This window comes from Dendrobates tinctorius, unplaced genomic scaffold (assembly GCF_039654945.1).
Source record: "Dendrobates tinctorius isolate UK_male_01 unplaced genomic scaffold, ASM3965494v1 ptg000013l, whole genome shotgun sequence".
In the NCBI taxonomy this organism is placed as follows: Eukaryota; Metazoa; Chordata; class Amphibia; order Anura; family Dendrobatidae; genus Dendrobates; species Dendrobates tinctorius.
In genome coordinates, this window is record NW_027361681.1 from 6,477,919 (window position 1) to 6,492,995 (window position 15,077).

Here is a 15,077-nt window from a genome sequence, read left to right on the forward strand (position 1 = left end):
TGCTGGTACATTCACTCAGAGCACTACATTGTCCTCGCAGTGTACAGAGCCAGATTTTGACCCTGATGAGACTCAGGTGCCCCTTCCCGCACACTATACCACCATACACGGTGACACAGAGAAAGGTGCACATGACATAGAAGAGGAGGTGATGGATGACCCAGTTGTTGACCCAGATTGGCATCCATTGGGGGAAGTGGGTGCTGCTTCCAATAGCTCAGATGAGGAGCATCCACAGCAGACATCGACATCGCAACAGCTGTTATCTGGCAGGCCCGGAGCACTCCAAAGACAGGTTCCAAACATCAAAAGAGTTGCTGGACAGCTTGTCCAGAGGGTCAAAAGATCACAGCGTGCTAGGCCGCAAAATGTCTGCCAAAGTAGGAAGAGTGCAGTGTGGCACTTTTTTGAACAAAATCCTCATGATCAGGCCAAGGTTATCTGTAAGAAGTGCGCAAAGACCTTTAGCCGAGGGAAAAATCTGAAAAATTTGAATACCAGTTGCATGCTTAGACATTTAACCAGCATGCACTTGCAAGCGTGGACACAACACCAAACCTCAAGTGCCACATGTGCAACTGATCACAACGAAGGTAGTCAGCAACGCTACATTGTTTCCCCCACTGTAAGCCCACCGGTTAGCACAGCAGCAAATGTTGAGGTGTCGTTGCAAGGCCACAGCAGTCAGGGAATCCCACTGTTATATCAACGAAAGACTGATTCTAGGCCATCAGAAAGCACACCAACTCCATCACCATCATCAACCCTCTCTCAGTCCGCCCTGTCCACCGCTACTTCCACCATATGCAGCTCTCAAGTCCAGCTCACCCTCCCAGACACTATGAGTAGGTCAAGAAAGTACTCAGTCTCTCATCCGCGTACACTGGGTTTGAATGCCCACATTGCCAAACTAATCTCGTTTGAGATGATGCCCTTTCGGTTGGTGGAAAGCACAGCTTTCCGCGAACTCATGGCCTATGCAGTACCACGCTATGACCTACCCAGTCGCCACTTCTTCTCTCGCAAAGCCATCCCAGCCCTCCACCATCATGTGAAAGACCGCATTGTCCATGCACTCAAGCAGTCAGTGAGCGGAAAGGTGCACCTCACAACTGATGCATGGTCCAGTCGGCATGGCCAGGGCCGTTACGTGTCCATCACTGCGCACTGGGTTAATGGGGTGGATGCAGGGTCCACAGGGGACAGCGGTGGTGGGACAGTGCTGCCTAGCCCACGGTATAGGAAACAGTTGGCTGTAGGCGTTCGACCCTCCTCCTCCTCCTCCTCCTCCTCCTCCTCCAGAAGCGAAAGCTCGTCCACAGAGCGCAGTCGTACGAGCACTCCATCTGCAGCTGCCACTGTTGACACGATGTGTCCCCCTATCGAGCCGCTAGTGGAAAGCATCAGCAGGCTGTGTTGCAGATGATGTGTTTGGGCGACAGACACACCGCCGAGGTGCTGGCCGAGTACTTGAAGCGACAAACTGAGTCATGGCTGGGCAGTGTACATCTTGAGGCAGGCAAGGTAGTTAGTGATAACGGCCGTAATTTTGTGGCAGCCATAGCCCTTTCAAAACTCAGCCACATACCTTGCTTGGCTCACACATTGAACCTGGTGGTGCAGTGCTTCCTCAAAAATTATCCGGAGTTAACAGCCCTGCTCCAGAAGGTGCGAAGACTGTGCGCGCACATCCGCCGGTCGCCTGTACACTCCGTTCGTATGCAGAAGCTGCAGCGATTGCTCCACCTTCCCAACCACCGCCTCATTATCGACATTGCAACAAGGTGGAACTCCACCCTGCACATGGTGGAGCGGCTGTGCGAGCAGAGGCAGGCCATAATGCATTTGTGGGAGGATACACGGCCAGGCACTTTGAGAGCAGACATGGAGTTGACAGCCGTGCAGTGGTCGAAGCTGAAAGACCTTTGCAAAGTCCTTCAGTGTTTTGAGGAATGCACACGGCTGGTAAGCGCAGACGACGCCATCCTAAGCATGAGCATCCCACTTATGCATCTACTCATGCAAACTTTGACGCACCTTAAGGAGCAGGCGTCTGCAGCCAATGTTGATGAGGAGGAAGAGGAGGAGGGAATCCTTGATGACATTCAGCCATTGTCTGCTCAGGGACCTCTCCTGGACGAAGTGGAGGAAGAAGAGGAGGAGGAGGAGGAGGATGATGGGGATGATTACTTAGGGGAGGAGGATGCATCTCGTGGGGCAAGTGAAAATGTTGGCGTGGCAAGGTCTGGTACAGGGTTTGTGCGTGACTGGAGGGATGTGGATTTGCCAGAAAGTGCTCCTCCACCCAGCACTCGCAGTGCATCATTGACACCGGGAACATTGGCCCACATGTCAGATTATGCCTTGCGGATCCTAAAAAGGGACCCCCGCATTGCCAAAATGATGAACGATGACGACTACTGGTTGGCCAGCATCCTGGATCCACGCTATAAAGGCAAATTACAAAACATCATGCCACAGGAGAACCTTGACCTAATATTGGCTAATAAACAAGCAACTCTGGTAAATCGGTTGCTTGAGGCATTCCCAGCATACAGCAGCGGTGATGGTTCTCACACGAGCCGTACGGGCCGGGGGCAGCTTGGCAGAGGTGTTCGTGGTGCACACAGCAGAAGTGGCGTTGGAGACAGGGGTTTCATGACAATGTTGTGGACTGATTTTTCAAATACCGCTCACACAACTGGTAATACTGCATCGATGGAAAGTAACAGGAGAGAGCAGTTGTCAACTATGGTTACAAACTACTTTTCCTCCCATATCGATGTTCTCCCACACAGGTCATTCCCCTTTGACTATTGGGCCGCTAAACTGGACACCTGGCCTGAATTGGCCCAATATGCCTTACAGGAGCTCGCTTGCCCAGCTGCAAGTGTGCTATCGGAAAGAGTCTTCAGTGCAGCTGGATCAATCCTGACAGAAAAAAGGACCCGTCTGTCAACCCAAAATGTGGATGATCTAACCTTCATTAAAATGAACCACGCATGGGTTTCCAAGGATTTTGTCCCACCTTCCCCTGATGACACATAGGGTGACAGAAAAATTGCTTGCTTTGGTCCACCTCTTCCTGGTACTTCACCTATTTCGCCTTTTGCATCAGCTGAATGTCCAACATCAACATATGCCACTTTCTAAAACTCCCTAACTGTGCTGCCTCCCCCCCCATGGCCGGGGTCACCACCTACCGCACGACACCGTGCGAGTGCCGTTGCCCTGGACAGGTGGGTAGGCCGACTCTTGGGTGCGGGCACTGGCACAGGGTCCCTCATAGTGCAATCAAGTGTCTCTGACGGCGGTGGTGCACACCCGCCGTCAGACACACCGCTGTACTATGAGGGGCCCAGTGCCAGTACCGACGCCCACGAGTGGGCCCCCCTTGCTTGGGCAGGGCCCCAGCATTTGCAATCTTTACCTCTCCCTGCTCCTCCTCTGTGTAATCTTGGCCGTCAAATCCATACTGTGCCTGACACCGTCTGAGCCTGCCTCCTGAGACATATATTTTGAATGTGTACGCTATCCATACATGTTATCCGGGGATACGGTACCCTTTCTAACCTTTGTGCAATGACGTGCAATCCATACTGGGCCTAACACCGTCTGAGCCTGCCTCATGCTGTATAGACATATATTTTGAATGTGTACGCTATCCATACATGTTATCCAGGGATACGGTACCCTTTCTAACCTTTGTGCAATGACGTGCAATCCATACTGGGCCTAACACCGTCTGAGCCTGCCTCATGCTGTATAGACATATATTTTGAATGTGTACGCTATCCATACATGTTATCCGGGGATACGGTACCCTTTCTAACCTTTGTGCAATGACGTGCAATCCATACTGGGCCTAACACCGTCTGAGCCTGCCTCATGCTGTATAGACATATATTTTGAATGTGTACGCTATCCATACATGTTATCTGGGGATACGGTACCCTTTCTAACCTTTGTGCAATGACGTGCAATCCATACTGGGCCTAACACCGTCTGAGCCTGCCTCATGCTGTATAGACATATATTTTGAATGTGTACGCTATCCATACATGTTATCCAGGGATACGGTACCCTTTCTAACCTTTGTGCAATGACGTGCAATCCATACTGGGCCTAACACCGTCTGAGCCTGCCTCATGCTGTATAGACATATATTTTGAATGTGTACGCTATCCATACATGTTATCCGGGGATACGGTACCCTTTCTAACCTTTGTGCAATGACGTGCAATCCATACTGGGCCTAACACCGTCTGAGCCTGCCTCATGCTGTATAGACATATATTTTGAATGTGTACGCTATCCATACATGTTATCCGGGGATACGGTACCCTTTCTAACCTTTGTGCAATGACGTGCAATCCATACTGGGCCTAACACCGTCTGAGCCTGCCTCATGCTGTATAGACATATATTTTGAATGTGTACGCTATCCATACATGTTATCCGGGGATACGGTACCCTTTCTAACCTTTGTGCAATGACGTGCAATCCATACTGGGCCTAACACCGTCTGAGCCTGCCTCATGCTGTATAGACATATATTTTGAATGTGTACGCTATCCATACATGTTATCCGGGGATACGGTACCCTTTCTAACCTTTGTGCAATGACGTGCAATCCATACTGGGCCTAACACCATCTGAGCCTGCCTCATGCTGTATAGACATATATTTTGAATGTGTACGCTATCCATACATGTTATCCGGGGATACGGTACCCTTTCTAACCTTTGTGCAATGACGTGCAATCCATACTGGGCCTAACACCGTCTGAGCCTACCTCATGCTGTATAGACATATATTTTGAATGTGTACGCTATCCATACATGTTATCCGGGGATACGGTACCCTTTCTAACCTTTGTGCAATGACGTGCAATCCATACTGGGCCTAACACCGTCTGAGCCTGCCTCATGCTGTATAGACATATATTTTGAATGTGTACGCTATCCATACATGTTATCCGGGGATACGGTACCCTTTCTAACCTTTGTGCAATGACGTGCAATCCATACTGGGCCTAACACCGTCTGAGCCTGCCTCATGCTGTATAGACATATATTTTGAATGTGTACGCTATCCATACATGTTATCCGGGGATACGGTACCCTTTCTAACTTTTGTGCAATGACGTACAATCCATACTGGGCCTAACACCGTCTGAGCCTGCCTCATGCTGTATAGACATATATTTTGAATGTGTACGCTATCCATACATGTTATCCGGGGATACGGTACCCTTTCTAACCTTTGTGCAATGACGTGCAATCCATACTGGGCCTAACACCGTCTGAGCCTGCCTCATGCTGTATAGACATATATTTTGAATGTGTACGCTATCCATACATGTTATCCAGGGATACGGTACCCTTTCTAACCTTTGTGCAATGATGTGCAATCCATACTGGGCCTAACACCGTCTGAGCCTGCCTCATGCTGTATAGACATATATTTTGAATGTGTACGCTATCCATACATGTTATTCGGGGATACGGTACCCTTTCTAACCTTTGTGCAATCACGTGCAATCCATACTGGGCGTGAGAACGGCTGGCGAGCTGTTAAGCAAGCTACAGCACCTGTCCAGACAAGTACAGGGATTCCCTAGCGAGGAGACTTATTTGATTGTTTTCAATGTTGGGACAGCAATTTTTGGGGAGCACTATACTCTGGAGAATGATAGATGGGGCCCACCATACACTGGAACATTCCAAAGGTGGACATCAGACACTGGAGCAGCATTTACAGGGCCCATTATACACTAGAGCATTAGAAATGGGGCCCATTATGTTTGGAGCATTATTTGGGCCCATAAGACAGTGGAGCTTCATCCATGGGGACCAACATATACTGTAGCATTATGTGGAGCTCATCATATACTGTTTCAAACATTATATGGGACCAATGATTCTGTATGGAGAAATAGATGGGCCTCGTCATGAGATGTAAAAAGTGAGGTATTTTTCATTGTACTATACCGCTATTTCTCTGCCGTATCGGAGCATGATGAGTTGTGGTATGTGTTAAAGGGACGCTCTTTCGCCCAGGGCACATGAAAACCTGGAGCCAGCCCTCCCCCCCCACAGTTTGTAGCCAAATAACCCCCATTTTTCAGTGCGTAACTTGTAATATGAAGTTAATTAAGGTTGACAAGCTTAAGAAAGAAGAATTGATGCTTTTGGCATTCAAATGGGCACTGTAGGTGTGTTTCCTGTCCTCCTCTCACTGCCGACTTTTATTCCCCATTGACTTACATTGGGTTTCGTGTTTCGGGACGACCCCGACTTTTCCCTATAATCGGACGATCTTGCTCGACCCGACTTTTGGAAAAGTCGGGTTTCACGAAACGAAACGCGACCCTAAAAAACCAAAAGTCGCTCAACTCTACTCCCGACGTTGCGCCCTAGACAAAACTCCATCACATTGCATCACATTGCATAGGTTCAGACATTTGTTCAAAAGGTGGCAGCGCCTCCCGTGTAGTTTTACGTTCACGTAAATGCCGATCAACTTGAATGGCTAATGACATAGAGCCATCCAGACCAGAGGGAACAGGAAATCCCACCATAACATCTTTTACGGTCTCTGACAAACCTTTCCGAAAGAGAGCTGCCAATACACTATCATTCCATGTTGTAAGGACCGCCCACTTTCGGAATTTTTGACAGTACAACTCTGCAGGATCCTGAGCCTGGTTTAATGCCAACAGGGTTCTCTCAGCTTGATCAACGGCATTAGGTTCATCATACAACAACCCCAAGGCCTGAAAAAATGCATCCACATTAGTCAGAATAGGATTTTCAGGAGTCAGAGAAAAAGCCCAATCTTGGGGATCGCTGCGCAGCAAGGAGATGACAATTTTATCTTGTTGCACAGAGCTCCCCGATGAGTTAGGCTTCAAAGTAAGAAATAATTTACAATTATTCTTAAAATTCAGACATTTAGACCGATCCCCAGAAAACACATCAGGAGTAGGAATCTTGTGTTCAGCAGCATGCGACTGAATAAGGTAGGTGGAAATTCCCTGTACTTCAGCAGCAAGCTGCTCCACACGATCAGACAGTTGCTTAATATCCATTAGGAAAAAAATCCTCCTACGGCCCCAGAGAAAAAGAAGAAAAAAATACATAAAAAAAAAAATTCAGACACTTTTTTTTTTCTCTAACAATTCTTTCCTGCTTTTGAGTACCCTAGAATCGGCGGTATGGCTGGTGATTCTGTTATGAATGGGAAACCGAGGAGGAAAAAAAGACAACAAGCTGTCTCAGAAAACCACAGAAGTTGGTAACTATGCAGATTGCAGATCCCTGATCTTAACCGCACAACTAGCAGCAGTCGTGGAGCGTTCCTACGTTGGTCCTAGACGCCTCGTCACAACCGGAGAACTACATAAGCCTAAAGCAGGAAAAGAGGAAAACTAACTGCCCCAGAGCAGACCCCAAAGGAAAGACAGCCCCCCACATGTATTGACAGTGAAACAAGATGAAAATACAAACAAAAGCAGGAAAATAGGCTGAGCAAACGATGGGGCCCGGCTAACTAAAAAGGACAGAAAAGGAAAGACACTGTCTGCAATCTGCCAAAAAAACCCTACAAAAATATTGTCCAACACTTCTGATAGCAAAATTAACCCTGAAGGCACTAGACTTCTAAACCTATATCAGCACTCTGAAATATTCTGACACAGAGCAAAAAAGAGGCCAATCTAATAAGGGACAAAAAGCAGATTGGCAAATACTGATTAATAGGAGTGGAATTTCAGCATAGCCCCAGCAGGGGCAGGCTGATTACACAAAAAACTGAATTGACCAACAAGCGCAAGTGGAGTTTCAGACTGGATATAAGACAGCCGACGCCCTATCTGGGTGCTGGTGATTCAGTCTGCTTCTCAGGTCCTGGACTTCAGCTCTCTTCCAGTCTTCTCAAGTTAAGTTTGTTTTTTGGTATTGTTCAATACCAAAAAACAAACTTAACTTGAGAAGACTGGAAGAGAGCTGAAGTCCAGGACCTGAGAAGCAGACTGAATCACCAGCACCCAGATAGGGCGTCGGCTGTCTTATATCCAGTCTGAAACTCCAGAGATCCAATCGTTATCTTCCTCATCAGGTGGCAGATCACTACCACTTAAACCAACCGCACAACCTTCTGTCACCACCAGAGGGAGAACGGAAGGGGAACTCTCAACTGGTGGAGCAGAAAATGAGTTCATAACATCAAGTGTCTGCAGCGGAGGAGGAGGAGGAGGGAAGCCTTGATGACAGTCAGCCATTGTCTGGTCAGGGAACTGTCCTGGACGAGGTGGAGGAAGAGGAGGAGGATGAGGATGAGGGGGATGATTATTTTGGGCAGGAGGATGCTTCTCAGGGGGCAAGAGAACATGTGGGTGTGCCAAGGTCAGGTACAGTGTTTGTGCGTGACTGTAGGGATGTGGATTTGCCAGAAAGTGGTCCTCCACCCAGCAGTGGCAGTGCAGCATTGAAACCTGGAACATTGGCCCACATGTGCGATTATGCCTTGCGGATCCCAAAGAGGGACCCCCGCATTGCCAAAATGGTGAGGGATGACGACTAGAGTTGAGCGACTTTTGGTTTTTTAGGGTCGAGTTTCGTTTCGTGAAACCCGACTTTTCCAAAAGTCGGGTCGAGCAAGATCGTCCGATTATAGGGAAAAGTCGGGGTCGTCCCGAAACACGAAACCCAATGTAAGTCAATGGAGAATAAAAGTCGGCAGTGAGAGGAGGACAGGAAACACACCTACAGTGCCCATTTGAATGCCAAAAGCATCAATTCTTCTTACTTAAGCTTGTCAACCTTAATTAACTTCATAATACAAGTTACTGAAAAATGGGGGTTATTTGGCTAAAGTTGTGGGGGGGAGGGCTGGCTGCAGGTTTTCATGTGCCCTGGGCGAAAGAGCGCCCCTTTAACACATACCACAACTCATCATGCTCCGAAAATGTAAAATACTTCACTTTTTACATCTCATGACGAGGCCCATCTATTTCTCCATACAGAATCATTGGTCCTATATAATGTTTGAAACAGTATATGATGAGCTCCACATAATGCTACAGTATATGTTGGTCCCCATGGATGAAGCTCCACTGTCTTATGGGCCCAAATAATGCTCCAAACATAATGGGCCCCATTTCTAATGCTCTAGTGTATAATGGGCCCTGTAAATGCTGCTCCAGTGTCTGATGTCCACCTTTGGAATGTTCCAGTGTATGGTGGGCCCCATCTATCATTCTCCAGAGTATAGTGCTCCCCAAAAATTGCTGTCCCAACATTGAAAACAATCAAATAAGTCTACTCGCTAGGGAATCCCTGTACTTGTCTGGACTCCTCGTCGTCCCCATCTTCCATCTCACTGCACAGTATTTCAACTTTGCAAGTGCTGTGATCCTGAGAAAGCAGGGGGGCCCCACTCGTTGGCAACGGCACTGGCACAGGGCCCCTGATAGTACGGTGGTGTGTCTGATGGCGGGTGGGCCAAACCTGCACTTTCATCTGCAGCTTCCTCTTTGTCACCGTGTAAGATGGAACTGTATATGGGAAGGGTAACCTGAGTTTCATCAGGGTCAGATTCAGGTCGTGTAGCGTGCGAGGGGAATGTAGTGGTCTGGGTCAATGTACCAGCAGATTCATCGAGCAGTGGCTGGGCATCAGTGCACTTGTGTCGCCCCCAGGAGTACGGTCGCCACAGTGGCATTACCTTCTTCCAAGGGAGTGTGATGTCATGCTTGGGAGCAACGAACGATCTTTCTAGCTGGTTAACTGGTTGGGCGGCGTTATTCCCACGAGTCATGACCCTCCAAACAGTGTTCATGAAGGCAAAGTGTTTGTTTTACGTGGGCAGTATGGTTGCAAAGCTGAACCTTAAAGGAATGTCCAGAAGGGCACCACCAGGAGTGGAGCCTACGGTTAAATTCGACTCCACCTGGGAAACCTCAACCATGCCAGCTACAGAACAGATGCACACATTGCAAGCTTAATTCCGTTAACGAACGAGACTCCGTCATGCCCCGCGGTCCGAGTCCGGCTTACTAGAGGGACACGTGAGGCTCTGGCACATGAGATTGGCCAATAACTGGTGTGTCATGCCCTTACATGTCAGTGGCTGCATGTGCGCTACACTGAAAAGGCCAGCGTTTGTCGCTTACAGGTGCAGATAACCCGCTGAACAACGTTAGTGATGGGGATCACTGATTACAATTATTACCCGCAAACAATTTTTTCCCAGTAAGTGCAGGTCAACCGCAGTTCCGGAATTAGGCCTAACCGTCATTCCTGAAAAAATGAAAAACTTACGTGTGCAAACCACAGGTGCTGTAGCTTGCTTAACAGCTCGCCAGCCGTTCTCATGCCCAGTATGGATTACACGTGATTGCACAAAGGTGAGAAAGGGTACCGTATCCCCAGATAACATGTATGGATAGAGTACACATTCAAAATATATGTCTATACATCAGGAGGCAGGCTCAGACGGTGTTAGGCCCAGTATGGATTGCACGTGAATGCACAAAGGTTAGAAAGGGTACCGTATCCCCGGATAACATGTATGGATAGCGTACACATTCAAAATATATGTCTATACATCAGGAGGCAGGCTCAGACGGTGTTAGGCCCAGTATGGACTGCACGTGATTGCACAAAGGTTAGAAAGGGTACCGTATCCCCGGATAACATGTATGGATAGCGTACACATTCAAAATATATGTCTATACATCAGGAGGCAGGCTCAGATGGTGTTAGGCCCAGTATGGATTGCACGTGATTGCACAAAGGTTAGAAAGGGTACCGTATCCCCGGATAACATGTATGGATAGCGTACACATTCAAAATATATGTCTATACATCAGGAGGCAGGCTCAGACGGTGTTAGGCCCAGTATGGATTGCACGTGATTGCACAAAGGTTAGAAAGGGTACCGTATCCCCGGATAACATGTATGGATAGCGTACACATTCAAAATATATGTCTTTACATCAGGAGGCAGGCTCAGACGGTGTCAGGCACAGTATGGATTTGACGGCCCAGACTACACAGCGGAGGAGCAGGGAGAGGTAAAGATTGCAAATGCTGGGGCCCTGCCCAAGCAAGGGGGGCCCACTCGTGGGCGTCGGTACTGGCACTGGGCCCCTCATAGTACGGCGGTGTGTCTGACGGCGGGTGTACACCACCACCGTCAGAGACACTTGATTGCACTATGAAGGACCCTGTGCCAGTGCCCGCGCCCAAGAGTCGGCCTACCCACCTGTCCAGGGCAACGGCACTCGCACGGTGTCGTGCGCTAGGTGGTGACCCCGGCCATGGGGGGGGAGGCAGCACAGTTAGGGAGTTTTAGAAAGTGGCATATGTTGATGTTGGACATTCAGCTGATGCAAAAGGTGAAATAGGTCAAGTCCCAGGAAGAGGTGGACCAAAGCAAGCCATTTTTCTGTCACCCTATGTGTCATCAGGGGAAGGTGGGACAAAATCCTTGGAAACCCATGCGTGGTTCATTTTAATGAAGGTTAGATCATCCACATTTTGGGTTGACAGATGGGTCCTTTTTTCTGTCAGGATTGATCCAGCTGCACTGAAGACTCTTTCCGATAGCACACTTGCAGCTGGGCAAGCGAGCTCCTGTAAGGCATATTGGGCCAATTCAGGCCAGTTTAGCGGCCCAATAGTCAAAGGGGAATGACCTGTGTGGGAGAACATCGATATGGGAGGAAAAGTAGTTTGTAACCATAGTTGACAACTGCTGTCTCCTGTCACTTTCCATCGATGCAGTATTACCAGTTGTGTGAGCGGTACTTGAAAAATCAGCCCACAACATTGTCATGAAACCCCTGTCTCCAATGCCACTTCTGCTGTGTGCACCACGAACACCTCTGCCAAGCTGCCCCCGGCCCGTACGGCTCGTGTGAGAAGCATCACCGCTGCTGTGTGCTGGGAATGCCTCAAGCAACCGATTTACCAGAGTTGCTTGTTTATTAGCCAATATTAGGTCAAGGTTCTCCTGTGGCATGATGTTTTGTAATTTGCCTTTATAGCGTGGATCCAGCATGCTGGCCAACCAGTAGTCGTCATCGTTCATCATTTTGGCAATGCGGGGGTCCCTTTTTAGGATCTGCAAGGCATAATCTGACATGTGGGCCAATGTTCCCGATGTCAATGATGCACTGCGAGTGCTGGTTGGAGGAGCACTTTCTGGCAAATCCACATCCCTCCAGTCACGCACAAACCCTGTACCAGACCTTGCCACGCCAACAATTTCACTTGCCCCACGAGATGCATCCTCCTCCCCTAAGTAATCATCCCCATCATCCTCCTCCTCTTCTTCCTCCACCTCATCCAGGAGAGGTCCCTGAGCAGACAATGGCTGAATGTCATCAAGGATTCCCTCCTCCTCTTCCTTCTCATCAACATTGGCTGCAGAAGCCTGCTCCTTAAGGTGCGTCAAAGTTTGCATGAGCAGACGCATAAGTGGGATGCTCATGCTTAGGATGGCGTCGTCTGCACTTACCAGCCGTGTGCATTCCTCAAAACACTGAAGGACTTTACAGAGGTCTTTCAGCTTCGACCACTGCACATCGGTCAACTCCATGTCTGCTCTCAAAGTGCCTGGCCGTGTATCCTCCCACAAATGCATTATGGCCTGCCTCTGCTCGCACAGCCGCTCCACCATGTGCAGGGTGGAGTTCCACCTTGTTGCAATGTCGATAATGAGGCGGTGGTTGGGAAGGTGGAGCAATCGCTGCAGCTTCTGCATACGAACGAAGTGTACAGGCGACCGGCGGATGTGCGCGCACAGTCTTCGCACCTTCTGGAGCAGGGCTGATAACTCCGGATAATTTTTGAGGAAGCACTTCACCACCAGGTTCAAGGTTTGAGCCAAGCAAGGTATGTGGCTGAGTTTTGAAAGGGCTATGGCTGCAACAAAATTTTGCCCGTTATCACTAACTACCTTGCCTGCCTCAAGATGTACACTGCCCAGCCATGACTCAGTTTGTCGCTGAAAGTACTCGGCCAGCACCTCGGCGGTGTGTCTGTCGTCCAAACCCATCAACTGCAACACTGCCTGCTGACGCTTTCCACTAGCTGCTCGATAGGGGGACACCTCGTGTGCAACAGTGGCAGCTGCAGATGGAGTGCTCGTACGACTGCGCTCTGTGGACGAGCTTTCGCTTCTGGAGGAGAAGGAGGAGGAGGGTCGAACGCCTACAGCCAACTGTTTCCTATACCATGGGCTAGGCAGCACTGTCCCACCACCGCTGTCCCCTGTGGACCCTGCATCCACCACATTAACCCAGTGCGCAGTGATGGACACGTAACGGCCCTGGCCATGCCGACTGGACCATGCATCAGTTGTGAGGTGCACCTTTCCGCTCACTGACTGCTTGAGTGCATGGACAATGCGGTCTTTCACATGATGGTGGAGGGCTGGGATGGCTTTGCGAGAGAAGAAGTGGCGACTGGGTAGGTCATAGCGTGGTACTGCATAGGCTGCGCTTTCCACCAACCGAAAGGGCATCATCTCAAACGAGATTAGTTTGGCAATGTGGGTGTTCAAACCCAGTGTACACGGATGAGAGACTGAGTACTTTCTTGACCTACTCATAATGTCTGGGAGGGTGAGCTGGACTTGAGAGCTGCATATGGTGGAAGTAGCGGTGGACGGGGCGGACTGAGAGAGGGTTGATGATGGTGATGGAGTTGGTGTTCTTTCTGATGGCCTAGAATCAGTCTTTCGTTGATATAACAGTGGGATTCCCTGACTGCTGTGGCCTTGCAACGACACCTCAACATTTGCTGCTGTGCTAACCGGTGGGCTTACAGTGGGGGAAACAATGTAGCGTTGCTGACTACCTTCGTTGTGATCAGTTGCACATGTGGCACTTGAGGTTTGGTGTTGTGTCCACGCTTGCAAGTGCATGCTGGTTAAATGTCTAAGCATGCAACTGGTATTCAAATTTTTCAGATTTTTCCCTCGGCAAAAGGTCTTTGCGCACTTCTTACAGATAACCTTGGCCTGATCATGAGGATTTTGTTCAAAAAAGTGCCACACTGCACTCTTCCTACTTTGGCAGACATTTTGCGGCCTAGCACACTGTGATCTTTTGACCCTCTGGACAAGCTGTCCAGCAACTCTTTTGATGTTTGGAACCTGTCTTTGGAGTGCTCCGGGCCTGCCAGATAACAGCTGTTGCGATGTCGATGTCTGCTGTGGATGCTCCTCATCTGAGCTATTGGAAGCAGCACCCTCTTCCCCCAATGGATGCCAATCTGGGTCAACAACTGGGTCATCCATCACCTCCTCTTCTATGTCATGTGCACCTTCCTCTGTGTCACCGTGTATGGTGGTATAGTGTGCGGGAAGGGGCACCTGAGTCTCATCAGGGTCAGAATCTGGCTCTGTACACTGCAAGGACAATGTAGTGCTCTGAGTGAATGTACCAGCAGAATCATCCATCAGCAGCTGTGCATCAGTGCACTCCATGTCAGATTCATCTTGGCCTGGGTAATTCACCATTTCACTTGATAATCCAGGCATGGTATGTGAAAACAGCTCCATGGAGTAATCAGTAGTATGGCCTGCATCATCCTTCAATCTTGGTTGGGGTGAAGGACAAAAGGAAAGGTGTGGTTCATGAACATGAGCCTCCAATGACGACTCAGTGCTTTTACTTTTTACAACTGAAGAAGAGGAGGCGATAGAGCTGGAGGCTGAGTCAGCAATGTAAGACAAAACTTTTTCCTGATGCTCTGGCTTTAAAAGCGGTTTGCCAACTCCTAGAAAACTAAGCGTTCGAGGCCTTATGTAGCCAGACGATGACGCAGGCTCAACACCTCCTGCATTCGGTCCTATTTTGCTCTTGCCACTACCATCAGATCCACCACCAACACCATCATTACCAGCTGCCAACCCCCGCCCAATTCCACGGCCTCTTCCACCAGCCTTCCTCATTTTTGGTAGAAATGTAGACAAAATCCAACAAACTATATAGTAATGTAAAACAAGGTACAAGGTGTCTATAGGACAGGGGAGATTTTGAATTTCTGCAGACACTTGTG